The sequence below is a fragment of the Callithrix jacchus genome, chromosome 9 (assembly GCF_049354715.1).
Source record: "Callithrix jacchus isolate 240 chromosome 9, calJac240_pri, whole genome shotgun sequence".
Taxonomy (NCBI): domain Eukaryota; kingdom Metazoa; phylum Chordata; class Mammalia; order Primates; family Cebidae; genus Callithrix; species Callithrix jacchus.
Window position 1 is genome coordinate 79152143 of NC_133510.1, and position 23055 is coordinate 79175197.

At 38.5% G+C, this 23055-nt stretch overlaps 1 protein-coding gene across 9 annotated transcripts in view; it reads right to left on the reverse strand.

Moving 5' to 3' along the window:
* The window catches only part of OSBPL8 (oxysterol binding protein like 8), a 207104-nt gene that overhangs the window by 171562 nt on the left and 12487 nt on the right, over positions 1 to 23055 (reverse strand). For 7 of the 9 annotated variants that reach the window (XM_078336918.1, XM_078336916.1, XM_017976224.4 and 4 more), the window contains exon 1: positions 18321 to 18729. The exons of 1 other annotated variant lie outside the window; for it this stretch is intronic. The gene's annotated coding sequence lies outside the window, so the exon portion shown is untranslated. Of the gene's footprint in view, positions 1 to 17489; positions 17929 to 18320; positions 18730 to 23055 lie in introns of those variants that run through there. One more of the 9 variants, XM_035257079.3, reaches the window with a different exon arrangement.

Here is a 23055-nt window from a genome sequence, read left to right on the forward strand (position 1 = left end):
TGGCACAATTCCTTATACCATAATAGTAATTCTACAGCAGTAATAGAAAGTATTTGTAATAAACAAATATTTGCAATTTAAAAATTATTTAGATGTGGCCAGGCACGGTGGCTCACACCTGTAATCCCAGCACTTTAGGAGGCTGAGGCAGATGTATCATATGAGGCCAGGAGTGACATAGAGCAAGACTGTCTCAAAAAATATTAAAATTAAAATTAATAAATAAAAATTATTTAAATGTAAATGCATATTGCTTTAGCAATTTTTATCATATTAAAAATATAGTATAGGCCAGTGAAGAGGCTCACACCTGTAATCCCAGCACTTAGGGAGGCCAAGGCCGGCGAATCACCTGAATGACTCTGAAGTTTGAGACCAGCCTGGCCAACATGGTGAAACCCCATCTCCATTAAAAAATACAAAAATTAGCCAGGCCTGGTGGCAGGCGCCTATAATCCCAGCTACTCAGGAGGCTGAGGCAGGGAGAACCGTTTGAACCCAGGAGGCAGAGGTTGCAGTGAGCCAAGATCATGCCACTGCATTCCAGCCTGGGCGACAGGGCAAGACTGTCTCAAAAAAAAAAAAAGAGGGCATAATGCTTAAAGGCTCTCCTGAACTTCTAGTTCTTCTATTTCTTTAACGAATCCTTTGACTCTTTCACTAGGGTTTCATTCTAGTAGAGATGCTTCTCTTCCTCACACGCTCAACTACCACCTTCAGTGCAGGTACTCTCCATATCACCAGCCTAGAACTTTCCCTTGCATTCAAAAACCATGTATCTAATGACATACAGGAAAGTTTTAAAAACTTTAGGATGCATCACAATCATTGTTCCAAAACAGATTTCTTAGACCCATCCCCAAAGTGTCAGATTCTATGGGTCTGGGGTAGAGTACAAGGATCTGCATTTCTAATAAGTTCCCAGGTAATGCACTTTTAGAACCACTTGCCTACAGGATTCTCCCCTTGGATGAACCATAGGTACTTTAAACTGTCTCCCAGCATCTACCCTCCTCACCCTCCAAACCACTATTCACTTAGCATCCAGAGAGATCAATCTAAACCTGACCATTTCACTTCTTTGTTTAAAATTCTCTAACAGTTTTCAAGAGATTTTAAGACAAAAATCAAAATCCTTAACATGCTCTCAGGCCTCATATGATTCAGTCCCTACCTCCTGTACCACAAGGTTATCTTTCTCATATTTTTTAAAACACTCCAGTCACCATGGATTCTTTCAGTTCCCAGCAAAGGCCAAGTTCCTTGATCTTCCAAGATCTTTAAACAAGATGTTCTGCAAGAAATATTCTTTTCTCCCTCAGATAACCATCTTCGTTAGCTTCCCTCCCCCCACTAGGTCAGCATATTCTTATATTGCCCTATATTTCTTCCTCTCAGCACTTCCCACAATGGTGATGACATAGTGAATTGTGCAATTAGAAGTTTACTATCTATTTTCCACCACTCCCCATACAAAAGCTCAAAGAGGTCAGACAGCACATCTGCCCAGCTCCTACTGAATTTTCAGCCCCTTACATAGTGACTTGCACTCAAATCTATTGAATTAATGGTCTTGTAACATTAAATTATTCTGGAACCTCAAAGGGGAAAGCATTATTAAAAAGGTGCCAGAGGCATTTTTCAGTCTCCTTTAATTTTTACAAATGAGGACACTTCATTAAACTCCATCATCTGGGAGTTTAAATCAAGAAAAAATAATACCTTCAAAAGAGAAAATGAAATCTTTCTATCACAAGCTCCTCTGCAACAAGACATATAAATATGTTATTGCTCATTATCTACACCAAGTATAGCACTGATAGCCAGAAGCCATTCAGTCACATACAATGCAGCCGAAGATTTTTGCAAAAATATTTAACTTAGATATAAGCTTGCATCAAAGAGTACACTCCAATGAAGCAGCTGCCTAGAATTAAACCTAGCCATGGATAACCACAAATTACATAATAACTATTAATACAACTAATAATTAAATAAGCTAAGATAATTATTTGCAAAAAGTTCAACTTACATGTAAGTCTGCATCAAAGAGTATACTCTGCTAGGATACCTGTCCAGAATTAAACTTAGCCAGGGATAACTATAAATCACATAATAAATATTAATATAAACCAGAATTAAATTATCATTCAAATCTATGCAAACATTGTTGTATAGATTTTGATCTTCTTTAAAATACAAAGAAGAATTCATTCACTAACACTTTTCTCTACAGTACAGCGCCAAGTCAGGGTAGCACCAACAAGTGGGAAACAGAACAGGTGTAACACTCAGAATATAACTTTAGTATTGCAGAATTAATATACAAATAAAGGTCATCCCCATTCAGAGTAGTCACTTTCAGAGACTAGCTTCAAGTTGCCATTTCACAAAACAATTTCGGAATTCCTCTTTTCTAATCAATTTCTTAGCTACCTTATAAATGATAAAAGAATAGGTTTCATCCCCTTGGTCACTGCTTATTTATAGTAAAACTGACGTTCTTCATTTTGATCCTTAATTGCATATGTGAGACTTGGTTCAGAAAAACTTGCCACCTTTTCCAAATACCAAATACCAAATCCATTCTCAAAAGATATAATTTGTCACCACAGAATGTAGGCTAAAAGAACGAAGTTAAAGACACTAAAGAAACATCAAAAGAATTATTCCAAAAGTGTTTCTTGAACAATAGTGATATTATTGAAATAAACTTAAGGTAACTTTGAACACACTGACAGTCTCTTAGAGAGACAAATAAGTTCTAGTATAATAATTTTGAAACTGGTTATATTTCTACTTTGGCACAACTCATAGACATACCTGATACCTGACTTCTGATTGTCCTGAATGACAGATGCTACAAAGCAAAAGCACATTTATTATAAACTTCAGATTGAGAAATGCAACAAATTTTAAGAATAAGATAGATTGGTGGTCTAATATAAACAACGTGGCTTGTGAGGCAGTATGTTACACTAAAGAGAACATGTAGCTATAGAGTGAAATAGGCCAAGGTTCAACTTCTCACTTAGCTCCTTAGTAGCTACATGACTGAACATGTTACTTAAACACTGAGTCTTAAAAAACAGGAATAATTCCATCTGTAAAACAGTTAGAATACCATCTACTTATTTCAGAGCTATTATAAGGATTACACTGGAATTTTAGCCTCTCAAAAGAACCTAAAAGGCTACTGGTTGCAAACTCTGCATTTTACTAAAACCCAGAGAGACTAAGTTGTTTTCAAGGTCACACAGTCACTTACTAGGAAAGATAAAACTTGCAGGTTGATTTTCCCAGTGCATCTGTTCTCTAAATCAGTCGATGTTTGTAATGCTAGGTCACACTGTGACAAAGGGTCTCAAAGAGTAACTCAAGGCCTTTTAAGGATAATGCTTGCAAATATGATACTGGCAACCATATATTAATAATTTAGTCCTATGTATTAAATGTCTGTTTTTAAAGTTAGATATTTTAAGTTATAGCTAAAACTACCCTGACTCTATGTAAATTTCAACTGTTTTCGTAAAAGGTTATTTTCCAAGAAAAATATGAACACTGTCCCAAATTAAGATACTAGAAAAAAATTAATGAATTTCTTATGTATTAAGTATGATATCTTGTTATAAGAAGCCAGAAGGGTTTACCCAGTTTTCTACAAGTAAAAAATCATCCCCATACTTAAGCTGAGGGTTCATTATTTAGGATCAAAGCTTGAAATCCAAGATCTAAATAAAATAAATTCAAGACAGTCTCAAGGAATTTTATTACTGATATTCAATTCCAAAAGCAATTTCCTCATATTTCAATACAGACTAAGAATGGCTTTCTATCTTGGGCACAAAACAAAATGAGTATCTCAGTGCCTACCTCTGGCCTAGATGCTTCTGGCTAAGTATAAGTTACCACAACCAGAGAAGTCATCATCTCTAATTTACAATGTAAGTAACCAAGACACTTAATTACACTTCTGTGTGCCAATTCAAACAGAAACTCTGAAAATCAACATAATTTGTGAATTAAGAATAACTACCAAAAAATGAGAAACTAAGGAGATAACTCTTATATTGAAAGCTTATTCCTATAGACTGTGGTCAATATGACAACGAAAAAATTCTTAGTGAATATTTTTTAAAGCATGCAGAGTTGACCCTTGAACAACAGGAGTTTCAACTGCCTGTGTCCGCTTATACACGAATTTTTTTCAGTCAAACAAGGAATGGAAACAGTGGATTCGTAAGATGTAAAAACCACTTATGTAGAGGGCTGACATTTACAATATGCAGGTTCCTCAGGGCCAACTATGGGAGTTGTATGCATGGATTTTGGGTTCTTGCTTACAGCAAGAAACAACTATATATTCTGCATAATCAAAATGTCAAGGAAAGACTAATTACTACTATTTACTATTAACCTCTATTAATGAATTAGGAAGAAGTTCCTCCAAAATAACTAAATAAATAACATCTTGCTAGTTAAAATGTATGTTAAATTTATGTTAAACAATCAATCTCTTACATGGATCGGTTTTACAGAGAAATTTTCCCTCAGTAATGACGGTATTTTTTTTTAATTCCTACAACCTAATCATAAATTCTTGGGAAAATAACAAGAGCCATAATTTCCCAAACAATAAAATATTTTTAAATATTTTTTAAAAAGTATTATCTCTATAATGCTGAAGATTCTATTCTCTAGGAGCATTATTAAGGTATCACTGACATTAAAAATTGTACATATTTAAGGTGTACAACTTGATGTCTAAAGATTCTATTTAAAATTTCAAGGATAGTGAAAAAGTATCAAAATTACAAACACAATAGAAGGAATAAAGGATTCACTTAAGAAGAAATTAATCATGACAACTGATATCTGAGAGGGAAAATGCTCAGAACACCTGCAAAAGGTAAAGCAAGAGACATATAACTATTTGATTCTAAAAGTCTCTTGATTCTAAAATCAAGACATTCATAGATTACAGAGAAAGGTCATAAAATCATCAGTAATCAGTCCACTACAGTAAAAAATATTTAAATCTTTGACTTCCTGGACATTGAGCAAATAAAAGAAAACCTGTAAAACAGCCAATTATTTTCTAAGCTACTTTAAATTTCAAACAAGTACAGTATTTACTATAGAACTATATAAGTTCTATAATATATAATCAGGCCTTCCAAGTCACAACCCCTCTGACAGGGTTTTCAACTTCAAAGTAGTCAGCATTTTTAAAATCTGGAGTGTAAAAACTTCTGATTGCAGGAAAATTGTACTCCAACTACAAAAGACACACATTCCAATAGTCAAAACCATAGCTACGGGAGAAAAACTTCTAAGTGTTACGAGTGAAGAACTGAACAAGATTAAACAAGATTAAGAGCAGAATTAAACAAGATTTGCATTCTACCAAGGCAGAAATATCATAGAAGAGAGAGAAAAGAGATGAATATATTTAAATTTATTTAAGCAGATTAATTCAAAATACCATTCTAAGCTCAATCAATATGGGGCCTGAAGATTATGGAAAGGAGTCTGGGAAAAGAAGTAAAAGAAAAGTTTAAAACAATGCTAGGAACCAAAAAAACAAAAAATACGAAACAATAAAAAAGAATAAAACAATGCTAGGAAATTTTTATGAGTAGAAAATGAAAGGATCAAATGAAAACTAAGGCTTTCAGTGAATTTGCGGGACAACTAACCTCCACATTTGAAGTACCAAAGAGAACATAGTAGAAGAGAAGAGAACAAAGAGAAGGAAAAGTAATAGAGGAAAAAATATCAACCACTGAACCAAAATAGGTATCACCAGAGTGAGGCAGCAAAGTAATTGAAAAAGATTAACATCTCACCCATCTAGATACAGTTGAGAAACAGAACAAAAGACTTCTAAATAATCAAAATGTCACAAGGGTCTTCAGTTTAAAGCTTAAATGTCATTCCCTAGAGCAAAGTCACTATTTTACACACAATTCTAAACAGTCTCATTCCATTTCTAAGTAGCAAACAAGAAATGGCAAGATAATCATAATAACGTGCAAGTTAGGGTAGAGGACAACGATAGGGGAAACAGAAAAACTATGAAGCAAGCAAAAAGTCAGAGTTGAAGTTTTAGGACCAAGTGGCATAAAGGCACAAACACCTACACAAATCAATAGTGAAGGGACATGAGTGTACTTTAACACTGTAACATGATCATCATAATCTATGAATAAATGTGCATTAACAAAAAAACAGTTCAATAGTTTCTGTTTCAGCTGTTTAAGAAGTTGAAGAAGACTTCTAATAAAAAACGGGGCGCTAAATATAAACTCTCCCTCCCCTGATTCCAGATACTCCACTGAAATAAAAACAATTCATTAAAGAATGAAAACCATAAGAGCAAAGAAATTTAAATTGAGGCTAGAGAGAAAATCCTACACATTTCTGAGAGATGAAAGTATATGTGAGATTGACAGAAACAACGAGTGAAAAATGCCACAGCCTCATTATACCCTTAAGAGTGACACGGAAAGGATGGGAACCAATATACCTGACAAGACCCCCAGAAAAGCATGATTACAAAATAAATGGTATAGCAGAGGGTGGAAATAAATAGCAGGGTTAAAAATAAGAGAACTGACATTTTACCTCCAGGCAAAAAGATAAGTCAGCTTTTCCCTAAAGAAAGTGAATGACCATCTAGGGAAAGCTAAGTGGAGGTGTGGCACTCAGTAAACACATCTCATCCAGCATTTAAAGAGCCCATAAATAGCCTGGCAGTTAGCTCTTCTCTCTCTTACCCTAAAACAATCTGCAAAGAGACAGACACTACTCTGTACTATCTTGACCCCCAAAGTGCCCTGGCCAGAATTCCTACTCAAAGGAAAAAAAAACTAATAGGAAAAACAGACCAAGGAAGAGGGGAGGGAGGGTGACCAGGAACTTAGTCTTGTCTTTCTTAACCATGAATGGACAACCAAGAATTATCAGGCACATAAGGAAAACTAAGCATCAAAAAAGAATGATTACAAAACAAACATAAAAACTGACCAGAGGAGAAAAGGAGATAAATTAAGCAGACACAAGGAGACACAGCTATCTTTTAAAAATCTAATTTACACATTCTAAGACTCAAGATGATAATACAACATAATTTTTAAATGGTAGGAAAAGAAAAAGAGAACAACAAAACTTATAGATTACCCCCAAGAAAATCGGTCAAAATACTAAAGAGGGGGAAAAAAAACCCTGAACACAAAGCAAAGAGAACCACAAAACATAAAAGATAAGAAAAGGAAGATCATTTCAAGACAGAAAACAATTGTCTACTGAAAACCAAAAGAGGATGAACAGAGGAAATTACTAAACACAGAATTTTCTGGAATTGGAAAAATAATCTGATTCAGACTCTAAGAGCAACTGAGTATCTAGAACAAATAACCAAACTAAACAAAAATGACCTATACACCTCATTATGACTTTGTAGAAGATACAAAAGAATTCTAAAAGCTTTCAGACAGAATGAAGAACAAATCAGCTTAAAAGGATAGTGAATCAGACAGATATGACTTCTAATTAGCATCCCTAGATGCTAGAAGACAAGAGAGCAACGCTTTCAGAGTTCTAATGGAAAATTATTTGTAACTAACAATACTGATATAACAAGCCAAACTATCAATCATTTGTGAGAACAGAATGAAGACTTTTTTACATAAAATTCAGAAAGTTTGCCTGTCATACTTACTTATTTTTCAAGGAGTTACCTGAAGATGTACTCCAACAAACAGATTAAGTAGATGCAAAAAACAAAAAAGAAAAGAAAAAAGATGTATAACAGAATGGATCCAATTCAAGAGTAAAGTGAAAAGAAGTTACAAGAAGAAACCTAAGAGTCCAAATGGAGGCAGAGTTACAGACAACTGCAGAGAAATAGAGAACCATTACAAAAGGTAGTATGCTAAAGAGTTGGGGTGTATGGGGCTGGAGTATAGGAGAGGCTATGATTGGGGCTTATAGTACAAGAAAAGAGGGTAATTTAAGATGCTAAGGAAAACAGGAAGTCCTACTCAGAGTTTTTTTTTTAATTTCAAAGTTAGATTTTGGTCATATCCAATTTTTTTTTATTCAACGGTCAGAATTGATAAATAAAATCTACTAATCCCCTATATTATCAACATTTTTCTTCTGGTAGCCCAGGGACAGAAAAGGAATCACAATCTGAGCATACTATCTGGCTCAGCATTAAATAATACTTACACAGTCATAATATCAACAATATTTATAGGTTTTTATCATTTAGAGACAACCTGTGGACATGACAGCTGAGGAAAAATTTACAGTGGGAAAATCGTATTTCTCTAAGCCAAGGATGTCCATCCAATCTTTTGGCTTCCCTGGACCACACTGGAAGAATAATTGTCTTGGGTCACACGTAAAATACACTAACACTAACCATAGCTCATGAGCTTTAAAAAAACAAAAAAAAAAAATCTCATAATTTTTTTTTTTTTTTTTTTCTTTTAGGGAGGGAAGGAGGAAGGGAGGAAGGCAGGAAGAAAGGGAAGGAGGACGGGAAGGAGGAAAGAAGGGATGAAGGGAGGGAGGGAGTGAAGGGAAGGAAGGAATTCAAGCAATGAGACATTGCCGACCTGGATCTAGAGGTTTACAAGTTGATTTCTTTTTTTGAGAGAAGGAAAGAAAAAAAAAATGAGTAAAGGAGAGAAAGAAAGAGGAAGAGAGAGAGGGAGGGTGAATGGAAATATTGCTTTATTCTGAAAAAAAAAATGGGTAATAATGGCCAAACAATGTTTCATTTAAAGCTATGAGTAGGTGTGATGTGGTATTGACAAGAATGTATATTTTATGTATTTGAAGTGGAGAGCTCTATAAATATTTATTAAGTTTACTTGTTCCAGATCTGAGTTCGAGTCCTTGATATCCTTATTAATTTTGTCTCATTGAATCTATGTCTCTATGTATCTGGGTGTTAGGATCGTTAGCTCTTGTTGTTGTATTGATCCTTTTACTACTATATCTTTGTTGCTTTAAAATCTATTTTATCCGCTACAAGAATTGCAACTCCTGCTTTTTATTTATTTATTTACTTATTTTTGCTCTCCATTTGGTTGGTAAATCTTTCTCCATTCCTTTGTTTTGAGTCTTTGTGTATCCTTGCATGTGAAACAGGTCTGGATGTAACATGCCATTGGGTTTTGGCTGTGTCTTTTGATTGGGGGATTTAGTCGATTTAAATTTAGGGTTACTGCCATTTGATGTTAACTGGCTGTTTGATCCATTCGTTGGTGTAAATTCTTCTTTATGTTGGTGCTCTTTACTTTTTGGTATATTTTTAGTGAGGCCAATACTGGTTGTTTCTTTCTGTGTGTAATGCCTCTTTCAGAAGCTCTTGTAAAGCAGGCCTAGTGGTAATAAAATCTGAGTACTTGCTTGTTCATAAAAGATTTTATTTTTCCTTCAGTTGTGAAGCTTAGTTTGGCTGGATATGAAATTCTGGGCTGAAGGTTCTGTTCTTTGAGGATGTTGAATATTGGCCCCCACTCTCTTCTGGCTTGTAGAGTTTCTGCTGAGAGATCTGCTGTAAGTCTGATAGGCTTGCCTTTGTGGGTAACCTGACTTTTCTCTCTGGCTGCCCTTAGTATTTTCTCCTTCGTTTCAACCCTGGTGAATCTAACGATTATGTGCCTTGGGGTTGCTCTTCTTGAGGAATATCTTTGTGGTGTTCTCTGTATTACCTGGGGTTGAATATTGACTTGCTTTGCTAGTTCAGGAAAATTTTCCTGAATAATATCCTAAAGGGTATTTTCCAGCTTGGATTCATTCTCTCCATCGCATTCAGGTACACCTATCAAATGTAAACTTGGTCTTTTCACATAGTCCCACATTTCTTGGAGACTTTGCTCATTCCTTTTTATCCTTCTAATCTTGTCTTCTTGTTTTCTTTCATTAAGTTGGACTTTGACCTCTGTTATCCTTTCTTCTGCTTGAACAATTCGAGTGTTTAAACCTGTGCATACTTCTTGGAGTTCCTGTATTGTATTCTTCAGTTCCATTAATTCACTTATATTCCTCTCTAAGTTGTCTATTCTCAATAGGATTTCGTCTAACCTTTTTTCAAAATTCCTAGTTTCTTTACGTTGGGCTACAACATGTTCTTTTAACTCACCGAAGTTTCTTATTATCCATTCCTTGAAGAGTGATTCTGTCATTGGGATGCGCTCATTCTCCGTCAAGCCTTGTTCCATTGTTGATGTGGAACTGTGATCATCTTTAGAGGGAGAGGCGTTCTGATTTTGAGTATTCTCAGCCTTTTTACTCTGGTTTCCTCCCATCATTGTAAATTTATCCTCCTGTCATCTTTGAAATTATCAACTTTCAGATTAGGTCTCTTGATTGGACGTCCAAGTTGTTAGTTCCCAGGGCCAGAACGGCGGCGTTAAGACTGATGGTGCTTTTCTGCCCAGGATTCTCCTGTCTGGCTTCCTTCTTGTGTCCATAATGGGCGACTCTGCCTTCCCCGGGCTCCAAACCTCGGTCAGAAGGGGAACCAGTCTCGTTGACTCTGCGCCGAGAGCTGCCGCGCTGAGGTGCCGTCACAGCCGCTGCGCCGGCCTCAGGAGTCGTGCTGGGGGCCGTGTGGGTCCTCCAAACCTCGGTCAGAAGGGGAGCCAGCCCTGTTTACTCTGCTCCGAGAGCTGCCGCGCCGAGGTGCTGGCGAAACCGCTGCACCAGCCACAAGAGTCACACTGGCGACCCGTGTGCTTCCTGCACTGGGGATCTTCTGCTCCGTGAGCAACCAGAATTTGTCTGAAAGTGTGGCGTCCTCTAGTTCTCTGCACTTTGACTGAGAGCTGCAATCCCGAGCTGTTATCGATCGGCGATCTTGGATCTTTCCCCCTCTCATTATATTTTAAGAAGGTTTATGAATTTGTGCTCTGCTGCATTCAAACGTGTCCTGCGCCGCATGCAGCCTACAGGCTGGACAAGCAGTAATTTAGAAGAAAAAATAATAAGGTAATAAATGGAAAATTCAAGTAATTTCTAAAGTTGATAAAGAGAAAGGTGAATCAACATTAAGGCTGGGCACTAGGGTTGATGCCTGTAATCCCAATGCTTCGGGAGGTAGGAGTTCAAAATCAGCCTAGGCAAAATAGTGAGACCCTGTCGGTACAAAAAATAAAGTAGCCAGGCACAGTGGCACATACCTACAGTCCTAGCTACTGGGGAAACTGAGGCAGGGGAGGATCCCTTGACCTCAGGAATTCTGTACTCCAGCCTGGGTGACAGGAAGAGGAGACTGTCTCTTGTAAAAAAATGCAAACATATATATAGTACATGGAGAAAGAGAGAGAGAAAAAAATACATACATACACACACACGAGAAACTAGGATGTTTTATAAAAAACAATATAGCTTCCGTTATTGGATATACAGGTATGAACCCCTCCCCATGAACCTTACCCATCTCCTAAAAGAGGAAAAAGTTCTTTAATTAAGGATAATAGTTTCTTTCCATTTAAAATCATTTCTTTCAGACTCACTGTCTTTTTTTTTTTTTTGAGATGGAGTTTCGCTCGTTATCCAGGCTGGAGTGCAATGGCGCGATCTCAGCTCACCGCAACCTCCACCTCCTGGGTTCAGGCAATTCCAGACTCACTGTCTTTAAAGCAATAGATCTTTCCTGAGGGTGACCTTGCCCCCCAGGGAACATCTGGCAATATCTTGAGACATTTTTCATTGTCACAATTAGGGGAGGTACTACTAGCACCTAGTGAGCAGAGGCCAGTGATGCTGTTATACATTCTACAACACACAGGAATTCACAACAAAGAATTATCCAGCCCAAAATGTCAACAGAGTCAAGTTAAGAAACCCTAATTTAAGAGAACTCTTCAGACTTTTCTAGATTTTCTCTGTTCCTCATTCTTATTATGGTGACTGGGCATAAGATAAAGCTTTTATGGGCATCCAGAGTCTCATGATTAGTCTGAATACAACAGACCCATGGATTGCCCTGGGGATCCTCACAGGCCTCTGAGGTTTGGCTATTGGCCCTCACAGAGTCATAATGGCACATGCTGATGAGTACAACATTGGAACAGTATTCAGTGGATCTCCTAACTTGGCCCCTCCCACCACAGCTCCTGCAGGTACGGATATTATTACAGTCTCAACTACCTCCTCTATCCAGTCCCTGGCTTATAGTTAAGACAACACTAGCTGCTTAACAAGTAAACCCCAGATTTTCAGTAGCTTCCCACAATTAAAATTTCTCATTAATACTACAATCCACTGTGGATGTTCCTGTTTGGTACACAGCTTTCTTTCACATGGTAAATTTAGGGACTGCAGATCTTTCCAATTCTATGGTTTTACCGGCCCTTAGAGCCTAAGCCTCTGCATCTGGCCCTTGAATTAGAAAAGAGAAAGTGGAGAAAGAATACACATTTTTCTGCCACATCAACCCAGAAGTGACAAATTTATTTCTACTCACATTCCACTGGTAAAAAACAGTCGTGGCAGGCACAGTGGCTCACACCTGTAATCCCAGAACTTTGAGAGGCTGAGGCAGGAGGATTGCTTGACCTCAGGAGTTTAAGACCAGCCTGGGCAACACGGTGAAACCCCATCTCTACCAAAAATACAAAAAATTAGCCAGCCATGGTAGTACGTGCCTGTAGTCTCAGCTACTGGGAAGGCTGAGGCATGAGAATCACTTGAGCCCAGGAGGCAGAGGTTGCAGTGAGCCAAGTTCATGCCACTGCACTCCAGCCTGGGCAACAAAGTGATACCCCATGTCAAAAAAAAAAAAAAAAAAAACAGTTGCAAGCAAGAGGGAGCACAAATTTTGGTGGGGCAATGAAATGAATTTGCCCTTCCCACAACCTCTATCTACTACATGGTCCCTCCCTCACAACAGCGGCCTCACGACAGGCTTGGTGGCTCTCACTCTAACTTATTCCCTTCACTGGGCATATGTGAGAACATCCAGATCTCTTTCAGACCATATAAGAACCATGGGAAACTCATAAAGTGCTATCTCTGGCCCCCTCTCTGCTTAGATACACCATTTTCTTCCCTTTCGGCCACCTCAAGTTAGCATAGGGCCAGGGCAATAGACTAGTAAGTGGCTGTACCAGTTCTGAACTTAAGCAGTCTGGCTCCAGGGCTTGCGATATTCTGCCTCTCCAGATTTCTGAAATAGGTAATAAGAGAGAACACTTCTGTTACTACCAATGGATATTTGTAAAGCACCTACATCTTGCAAAGCAGTCTAGGAACTATTACAAACTCTACACTATGATGTACAGCACTTCTTTTCTTTACTTCCAAATTGCTGATCTTAAATGTTATTATAATCATAACAATGTACAAAATTACACACTAAACAAAGCTAGTCTCCAGAAGTCCCTCACCCTACTCTCCACTTGAACAATGTACCTATGCCCTCACATCCATGGCATCCCACCTCATTAGTCTGCCCAGTAATAACATTATTTAGATGGAACTTCTCTCTCTCCAGATCTACCATACTTCCATCCCATCAAAATATACCAACACAGATTCCATGATTTCCACATGGGCCCCAGCCTTCCCGTAAAAAGTTATGCAAAGTGATAAACTATTCCTGCTAATATGTGAGCATTTGGCAGCCAGTTACTCTGAAATTCCCTAGGTAGAAAATGGCAACTGGATGAACAGTAAAATAAATATTTGCTTTACTCCAAGTATTTTTAAGATTTAAAAATAGGATGTCAGTCAAATACAAGTAAAATGAGGGAAAAAAATCAAGGCTATATTCCATCTTCTTAGAAAGTAAAGTGTATTTTATAAATCACCAACCAAAATAGACTCAGGAAGATCACAAGGTCAAGACGTATCATAAAGAGCAATTGCAAATAAATTATACAAGGCAGTATATTATATGATGGTTAAAAGGATAGGCTCCAAAGTCAAAGGTCAGGTTAAACCTCAAGTTTAAATCCTTTTAGTAGACGCCACCACCTACTACTTAACTTCTCTGTGCCTCAGGTTTAGTTCAAATCCTGGCTCCACCACTTATTTCATCTGTCAGTTGCTCAGGTTTAAAAAAAGAAAATAGCTTGATTTGGCGGATGGTTGTAAGGATTAAATGTGATGACATGTCAAGTACTCCTAGAGCGATACAGTACCTGGTATATAGCAGTCAACACACATTAGCTATTAATATGCCCTATAACAATTCCCCTCTGAATCTATCATGTTTGCAACAACTCTAAATCAAAAAGCTTCTCCTTTTTACTTGAAAAGAGTTAAGCTCTGAAATCATTCCCTCTTTTGTTCATTCCTTTTTGAATATGGAAATTAGTAGCTAACTGGCTTCTTTATCATTTGATGACTCAAGACTCTTCTTAGTCTTTTCATAATAAAATTCTCTTCCAAATATTATACAAAGGACAGACTGCTCCATGGATCAAAAACACTACAAAGAGTTCACAAAGTATAATAAATTCTGAAATTCATAAATGAACAAACAGCTACTGGCACAAAAAGTTAGATAAGAAATAATGCAGATTTCTATTTGTTTGCTCAAGAAATACTGAATTTTATAATAAAATACAGAAAGTAGAGATCTTCATGACTTACAGTCACATCACTGAAAATATTTTTGGTAAATTTTTTCTTAACTAGAAAACCCCTTATTTCATCACAACAATGGATAAATGACATTACAAGTAAAGACAACTTCTTCAAAAACAAATTCTGTAGAGAAAAAAAAGCTTAAAGGCTCAGATATTTAGCTACATACATCCCTTACTTTGAGCTTCAAAAATTTGAGGCTTCTAGCATTCATTGTGGTCTATAACATTAAGCAGTAATACAATTAGGCCTCATTTCTATCAGAAAACATTAAACTGACTGAAAGGAAATTATCTAGAATTTTGATTCTGATCAATTTAAACACAATACCATAAGTAAGCTAGATGAGTCAAACAAATATTAGAGTTTATGATAAATGAATCAAAAGATTTTTTAAAGATCTGGAGACAAACATTATAAATAATTTTGTATTTGCTGAAGTCCTCCTAAGTGTCATACTGCTGAGGTAGGCACATTCATATTGAGGTAGGCACTTTCACATGCATTATGTAATTTTGTTCTCCCAACGACCATGGATTATCATCCTGATTTTACAAATGAGAAAACTAAGGCCAAGTGATTTGCTGATGGAAACAATGCTTATGTACGATTCAGTCAGAACATCAATTCGAATTTTCTGACCTTCACTGTATTTCCAAAACTCAAGGACTCTAAATCTCTGCTCTAGTAAAACATGTTAATCTTTTTATCTAGGGAGAGCTGAAAATTGTGATGGGAGATGAAAAATTCTTCATAATGTTACAAAAAAAGATTCCCTGGGCTTAATCTGACACAATTTATTCAGTCTGATTTGAATGCTTTGCTACACACTGTCTACCCCTTAGACACCACTTATCTTCAGACACACAACCTACCTACACCAAAACCTAACTCGAGAATCACCTTCTCCAAGAAAGCTTCCCAGATTAAATGACCTGTTCCCCTTCTCCCATGCTAACATCCTTCCTTTATCACTTCACTGCTTGCATTTAGTTTGGACTACATTATCAGATACTCTTTTTGTTCTCCAGTCATATATCTGGAACTAGATTTTTTACATTCTTAACTATTGAGCCTTTGGAGATTCAATGGTGAGCAAAACAGACAAGGTCCTTGCTATTATGGAGCATTTACATTCTCTGGATCTTCAACAAAGGTAAAAATAACACAGGGTATAAGAATATGATGCTCTACGACTAGGATTTCTTCCCTATAAAGTCTCTGAAAATAGCTCTCTCCCTTGCAAGCTTGGTAACACTTTTCAGCAAGAAAAATTCCTTCTATCATGTCTTCTACATGAGAATTTTATGAGTTTGTGAGGGTATATGAGGGATATGGACCAAGGTGGGAAGAAAGATAGATCTAAAATCTCTCAGCGGGGATGGTGTCTCATGCCTATAATCCTATCCTAGCACTTTGGGGAGGCGAGTGAATCACCTGAGGTCAAGAGTTCAAGATCAGCCTGACCAACAGGGTGAAACTCCATCTCTATTAAAATACAAAATTTAGCCAGTCATGATAGCCGATGTCTGTAATCCCAGCTACTCAGGAGGCTGAGAAGAGAGAATGGCTTGAACTCAGGAGGTGGAGGTTGCAGCCAAGATCACGACACTGCACTCCAGCCTGGGGCAACAGAGCAAGACTTTGTCTCTTAATAAATAAATAAATCTGCGATTCATACTTTAAAAGATCCACCGGGTGCAGTGGCTCACACTTGTAATCCCGGCACTAGGGAGCTGAGGCGGGTGGATCACTTGAGGCCAGGAGTTTGAGACCAGCCTGGCCAACATGGTGAAACCCCGACTCTACTAAAAATACAAAAATTAGCTGGGCATGGTGGCCCATACCTGTAATCCCAGTTACTCAGGAGGCAGAGGCTGCAGTGAGCCAAGTTGCACCACTGCACTCCAGCCTGGACAACAGAGTGAAACTCTGTCTCAAAAAAAAAAAAAACTTTTTGTAATTAATATTTTACAAATTGATACTATCATTTTTCTTAAAGCAAACTAAAACATAACTTCATTACACACAATTCTAAATTTATCTCCAAACTGTATTTTAAGGCTTTCAATTTTTAAATGAACCAAGGAACTGAATATTGCCAAATGTATAAGTACCCTGAATGTGTTATAAAAAAACATATTTGACTGCCTCTAAAATGCTATAACATTCTAACTGAAAAATATAGTAGCATCTTTCCACAGATCAGTGATTCAATAACTATTATGATTCAAAGAGAGATAAACCAGGACCATTTTTAATTAAACAGACATTTCTAAGCACCTGTGTACACGGTATTGCTGCTCAAACGGTTGACATGGAATGTGACTGCAATAACTTAATCTCCATAATTAAAGACCTAAAGGTAGCTTAAGTTTCATCTATTCCCTTTCCCAGCCCTTTGAGCAGGCATATTACAGTCACTCCATACATAGTTAATATTAAAAAAAGAAAAGGTAACGAACATTTGAAATTAGTTGTACTTTCATAAAGGATTTATTAAACTGCATGGCCTGACCCTTTTCTGTTTTATTAAACTAGCATGATCTTAATAATTTCACTGTAAAACAGGTTCTAGCAAGCATAGATACTGATCATAACCTCTTAGCATGATCAAGTTGAGATGAAACCCTAGGAAACTGGCAAAATCTAACAATCAATTCACCCACTATTCTCCACAATTCTTGCTCTCTCTAGATACTAAGGGAGGCAAAACTGCTTTAAATGATTATTTCAAAAGCAGCACTAATATGGGGAAAAACTTAACTGCCATGCAGAAGACACTGTATTGCTACTCAGACATCATTTAAGTCTTCTAGCAGCAGAAAGGCAAAAACATCATTACATTTTTTATTTAACGCACATATACTTACATTACCAGAGTTTACTCATCTGTTTATGTAGAAGTCCAAGTTACTTATTATTTTAGAAAGCCTTTAAATAAAATGAAATTAGGTTACGTTCTGCAACGCACATGTCTCTCATAAAGAAGAGTATTAAACGACTTTTGTGAATGGAAAATCTGCATATACTGTTGCTTCGCCTCAACCAGTCTTGAATGGGTGGCTCAATGAACCTAAAGCATGCTCCATGTGAAGCTCCTTGGAACCTAATTCCACTCTTGAGAGAGGGCTTAGAAACAAACACTAAATTTAAAAGCACAGCAAAGGCTTGCCTTTCCTCCTACGTTACAAGAAGGCTGGGAGAACTGAGGCTTAGAGGAACAACACCGTGTCGCTTGGCTCTGCAAAGGCGGGTGCGGTCTGCGGTGCGCGGCACAGCCTCCTCTGGTACTGTCACAGGGAAAAAAGGAGCCTCGCCTCGACCGCACTGAGCGACAAAGCGCCAGCTCTCCTCAGCGCGGGGGCTCCCAACGAGACCCTGCCATCGACCTGTCAAACTTCAGGAGGGACAGACACCCGCGGCGGTCGAAATGCTCCTACAGCCTCCCACTCCCCGTTCCTCTGCCACGGCTTTGTAAGGCTGCAGATGTACCTACTGTGGGCCCTAAAACACTCCACCCCGCCAGCCTTTCCAAACCCCTACTCCAAAAGGGGACAAAGGAGCCGAAGAACTCCTCAGCGCTAGTGGCCAGGAGTCTCCGACAGCCCGAGTTCAGAACGTGGCAATAAGGGTGCGCAGTCGCCCTGGGGGGGGGGGGTGCAGACCCAGCACCCCCACCTCAAGAATGGAGCACCACTCACCAGTGAGGAGCTCCCAGGGACGCGGGACGCAAGGAGCCAGTTCCTCCGGGGTCACCGCGGCGCTGGGGTCCCGGGCCCTGTGCGCATCCAGTCGAACCCCAACTTCTCTCGACCGCTGTAGTCGGCGGCAGCTGGGGCGCGAGCCTGGAAGCAGGGCGCTGCCCCGCTGCCGCGGAGGCACTGCTGGCTCGGCCCCCGAGCCGGGCGGGAACTTTCGGCCTCGCGGCCCACCGGCCAGAACGGACCCCCACCTACCCTCCGTCTGCTCGCTACCGGCAGCGGCTACTGCTGCGGCCAAACCTAACACTACAGCCGCCGCCTGGCCAGGAGCGTGTCGCGGCCTAATGTTGTCATCCGCCGCGTCGCCGCCTTTCTGGGCACCCAGAACCGCCAAGATCCTTCACATTCTAGCGCCCTCCCCCGGAGGCCCCGCCTCCCGGCTCGCAGGTTGCGGCCACGCCCTCTTCCCGTCACGTGACGGTGAGCCTACGCGGCCTTGGAGTTGCTTCTCCTGCCCGGCGGGCGCGAACCGCTGTGGAGCCACAGTCCATCTTGTTTTGCCATGGTGTTATCGCCAGCCAGTCCCCTTCCGTATACCCAAGGGCGGCCTCAGGAAGCGAACCCACTGCCGTCGGCCCAGCGCCTATTGATTGGCTAGGCCTTCTGGACTGGTCATACCGGGCCCTTCCGAACCAGAGGAAACTGCACCGTAGGGCGTGGGGCTCAGTCAGGCCTCCTCCCCAGCCCTTAGGCTTGGTGAAAGCTTTAGCAAAACAAAGAAAAACACACTTTGTGGTGGAGAGACTCTGACGTGAGAAGCATTCAGTAACTACTTGTTCCTATTTTTAGTAGCATATTAACTGTGGCGTTTAATTTACTGCTTTCCTCATTGGAGAGTTTTTTTTTGTTTGAGGAAACTGGTGTATTTCAATCACGCTGGGATGAAAACAGCCTAGCAAACTTATTTTTGTTCCTTGTTATGTTCAGGATCCTGCTGCCAGTTTTGCAGTCATTAAGTTTTACAGTGTGTTAGGTTGGTGACAGTTTAAACGGGTACACAGGAATTTGGCAGTTTGTTCCATTTTTAAAGCCTAATTTTTTTTTTTTTAATTCTAAGGCCTTAGCTTTTTTCCTAATGCCTTAACTCTGGGACTTAACCTTTTCCTTTCTTTTTTAGCCATGACCTGAAGACCCCTCTAGCCACCTAATGAAATAACTATTCAGAAGTAAGGGAGGTAGACTAGAGAAAGATCATACTCAAACCCTGATCACATTGAAGGCAAATGAGAAAAGTTTCTGTAATAATTAAACTGGGGTCATAACTCATTTTCCCTTGAAGCCCAGAACTAAGGATTTTTTCTTAAGGAATTCTCATCTCATTACATTTTCTTGACAAGAAGTCAGAGGCATTCTGATAAGCTGGTTACATTGAAATTAATAAGCAGGGCTGGGCGCGGTGGCTCACGCCTGTAATCCCAGCACTTTGGGAAGCCGCAGCGGGTGGATCACGAGGTCAAGAGATCGAGATCATCCTGGCCAACATAGTGAAACCCCATCTCTACTAAATACAAAAAAAAAATTAGCCGGGCATGGTGGCACATGCCTGTAATCCCAGCTACTTGGGAGGCTGAGACAGGAGAATCGTTTGAACCCAGGAGGAGGAGGTTGTAGTGAGCCGAGAATGCGCCATTGCACTCCAGCCTGGGTAACTAGAGCGAAACTCGGTCTCAAAAAAAAAAAAATGAAATTTATAAGCAATAGAGTATGACCTATATAATCCTTATTATTAATATATTGTATAGTAGCTCTTAAAAAATCATAGACTTACTGTTGTATGTTACCCAAGAAAGTAAACAAAGGCAGCCAATGAAACTGTGCCCTACCACTGATATGTAAGGCACCTTTAAGCCACATTGCTTTTTTTTTTTTTTTGAGACAAGATCCCACTGTGTCTCCCAGATTGGAATGCAGTGGCGCCATCTTGGCCCATCGTGTCTTCCGCCTTTCAGGCTCAAACGGTTCTCCTGCCTCAGCCTCCTGAGAAGCTGGGATTGCAGGCACTGCACCATGATGCCCAGATAATTTTTGTAGTTTTAGTACAGAGGGGGTTTTACCATGTTGGCCAGGCTGGTATTGAACTCCTGACCTCAAATCATTCACCCGCCTCGGCCTCCCAAAGTGGTGGCTCACAGCAACTGGTCTGAGACACATCTTGAATTCAGAGATGTAAATGTGGGAAACAATGAGTCTAAATCTCTGAGATATTGTCATGAACTGGTGTTCCAAAGAGGAAAAGATTCTACCAGGTTCTGTTCTGAAGCCTGAGAGACAGTAGTACAAATAAACGTGAAGGAAGTTTATTATTCTGTGACATTATTTCAGCAAAGCTAATAACTTTGGAGTTGCATGTTTTTCAAACTACAACTCAAAAATCCGTTTTATTTTTTATATGAAATTAGCTAGAATGTAATACGGTATAAAAGATCAGAGTGTAAAATATCTAGTAAGGGCAAAAATTGCTTCATGAACCTTTTTGTTTCAAATATAGTGGAAAATGAGGGTATGTCCTATGTTGTGATTTAAACAATTTCTTACTGTGAGTTGCAATCAAATAGATTTGAAAAGAAATGTTCCTAGATCATAGATAACATGCAAAATACACCATCTGGACATTTCCCTGGTACTTTTCTTTTACTTTGGAGACTATAGATTAGAAAAAGGTGGCAAATTGCCTTGCCTAATTCTCTTCTGCCTCAGCCCCAATTTCATACATTGGCTTTTGAAAATTTGATCATTTTGTTGGAAAAAGCAATGTACTGGAAGCAAGGAAGCCTGGGATACAGACTTAGCTAATGAGTTGTATGACTAGATAGATTACTCTCTGCATTTCAGGTTCTGATCAAGGTAGGACTACGTGCTCTTTAAGAAATGATACTAAACCTTTTTTTTCCCCAGTGGATGGCAATCATATTTGAAACAAACAGCCGTGATATACTCAGGATTATGCAAATTACTTATAGCCTAGGTTTAAGTCCTTTCAGCTCCAATCAAAAAAGAAAGAAAATCAGAATGCAAGTAATCAAAAGTAAAGATATTGCAAAACAAATGTGAGTATATCTTTCACAATCTTCTATGATCATCACTAGTATATAGTTACTTGTATTACTAATGATTTTCACATACTTAACTGATTGCAACACAAAAATATATTAATGCACTACAGTTGAAAAATCAGTTTTTTAGATTCTTTCAAATCTAATATTGTAATTCCAGTAAATGATAATTCAATCTAGCATTTTCAATGTAATGACAACATAAACAGAAACTAATATGTGACCTGCACTGTAACTGAAAACTATTCAGTAACTCCCAGCGATCCCCTGCAAGTTTGCTACTCTTAAAATGATTTTAAGAATGACATTTTGAAATAAAGCTTTTTTATTTTAACTATCCAATTTTAACTCCAATGAGAATTCGTCTCTTTTGCCTACTGCTTAATTAATTATACATTTCTAAGAATGAAAAGTTCTTTCCAAATTAGTTTAAACACTGACAGGCTTGACAGCCTTTCCCACAGAGTATATTTCAACCCTGACCTAGAATGACAGAAATGTGACTTGAGGTTGTTTTCTTTTTTCCATTTGGTTTGTTCCATTAGACATTTATGTTGCTGACAATTACTAATCAGGATTCTAGACTAAAATCCTCATTTTCTGGAAGAGAATTTAGATTAAGAGCAACCTCAGCCATAAATAAGGTGTTCAACACAGCTTTGAAGAGTTGTATTCTTATTGGTCATGTGATCTGCGTTAGCAAGGGCTCTGTGAGCAGATGTTAAATGCTAAATCAAAGCAGAAGCTTTAAATTTGATTGCAAAATTCAGGTCAATTTTTCACTATTGTACTGCCTGCCATGAGAAAGGTATGTTCCAGACAAGATATCAGAATAAGAAAGTATATAGAGCAGACCTGAAACTCTCACCCTGTACAGAACTGCAGCGGCTGACTTGCATCTCCTGACATACAGCTACTAATGTGAAACAAGAGTAAAACAAAAATATTTGTTGTTGTAAATCACAAATGTTTTTGAGATTGTTTGTTACATAGCAGAATCTTGCAAATCATCTAAAGTGAATTTGAGCCAAGAATTCGTGAGTCAAAGGCTAAATGTACTATATAGCCAAAAATATTTGTCTATTTAATAAAATAAATAATAAACTTCTACAAACTAGTCAACCAGATTTTGGTAAACATCTACCTAAAATTCATGTTAAGAAGCAGTCTTTATAAAATCTATAGATTTGCATGCAAAATATTTGCATGTAAGATATTTGCATATTGATTTTAAATATTTCTGTTAACTATTATTTGTCTTAAATATCCCTTGAGGAAAATTTGGATAATAAAGTATAAAGAGAATATAGGATTCTATTTCTAGAAATATCAAGGACTAGGTCACACTGGAAACAAAATCCCTGGAAAAAACATTTTTTAAATCTTCTTTAATATACTGATTAACTGACAATAAGGTAGGAAATTATTAAGTTAAAAAACTAAATGAAGGCAGGAACCTAGAGTTTAGCAGAGTCAGCCAACCTTTATCTCAAGGGCATGTGCTAAACCCAATTACTAGGAGCTTTAGTTTTCATGGCCTTATAAGAAAGATGCAAAACCCATGACCTGATTATGTGCGCGCGCGTGCGCGCGCGCACACACACACACACACACACCAAAAA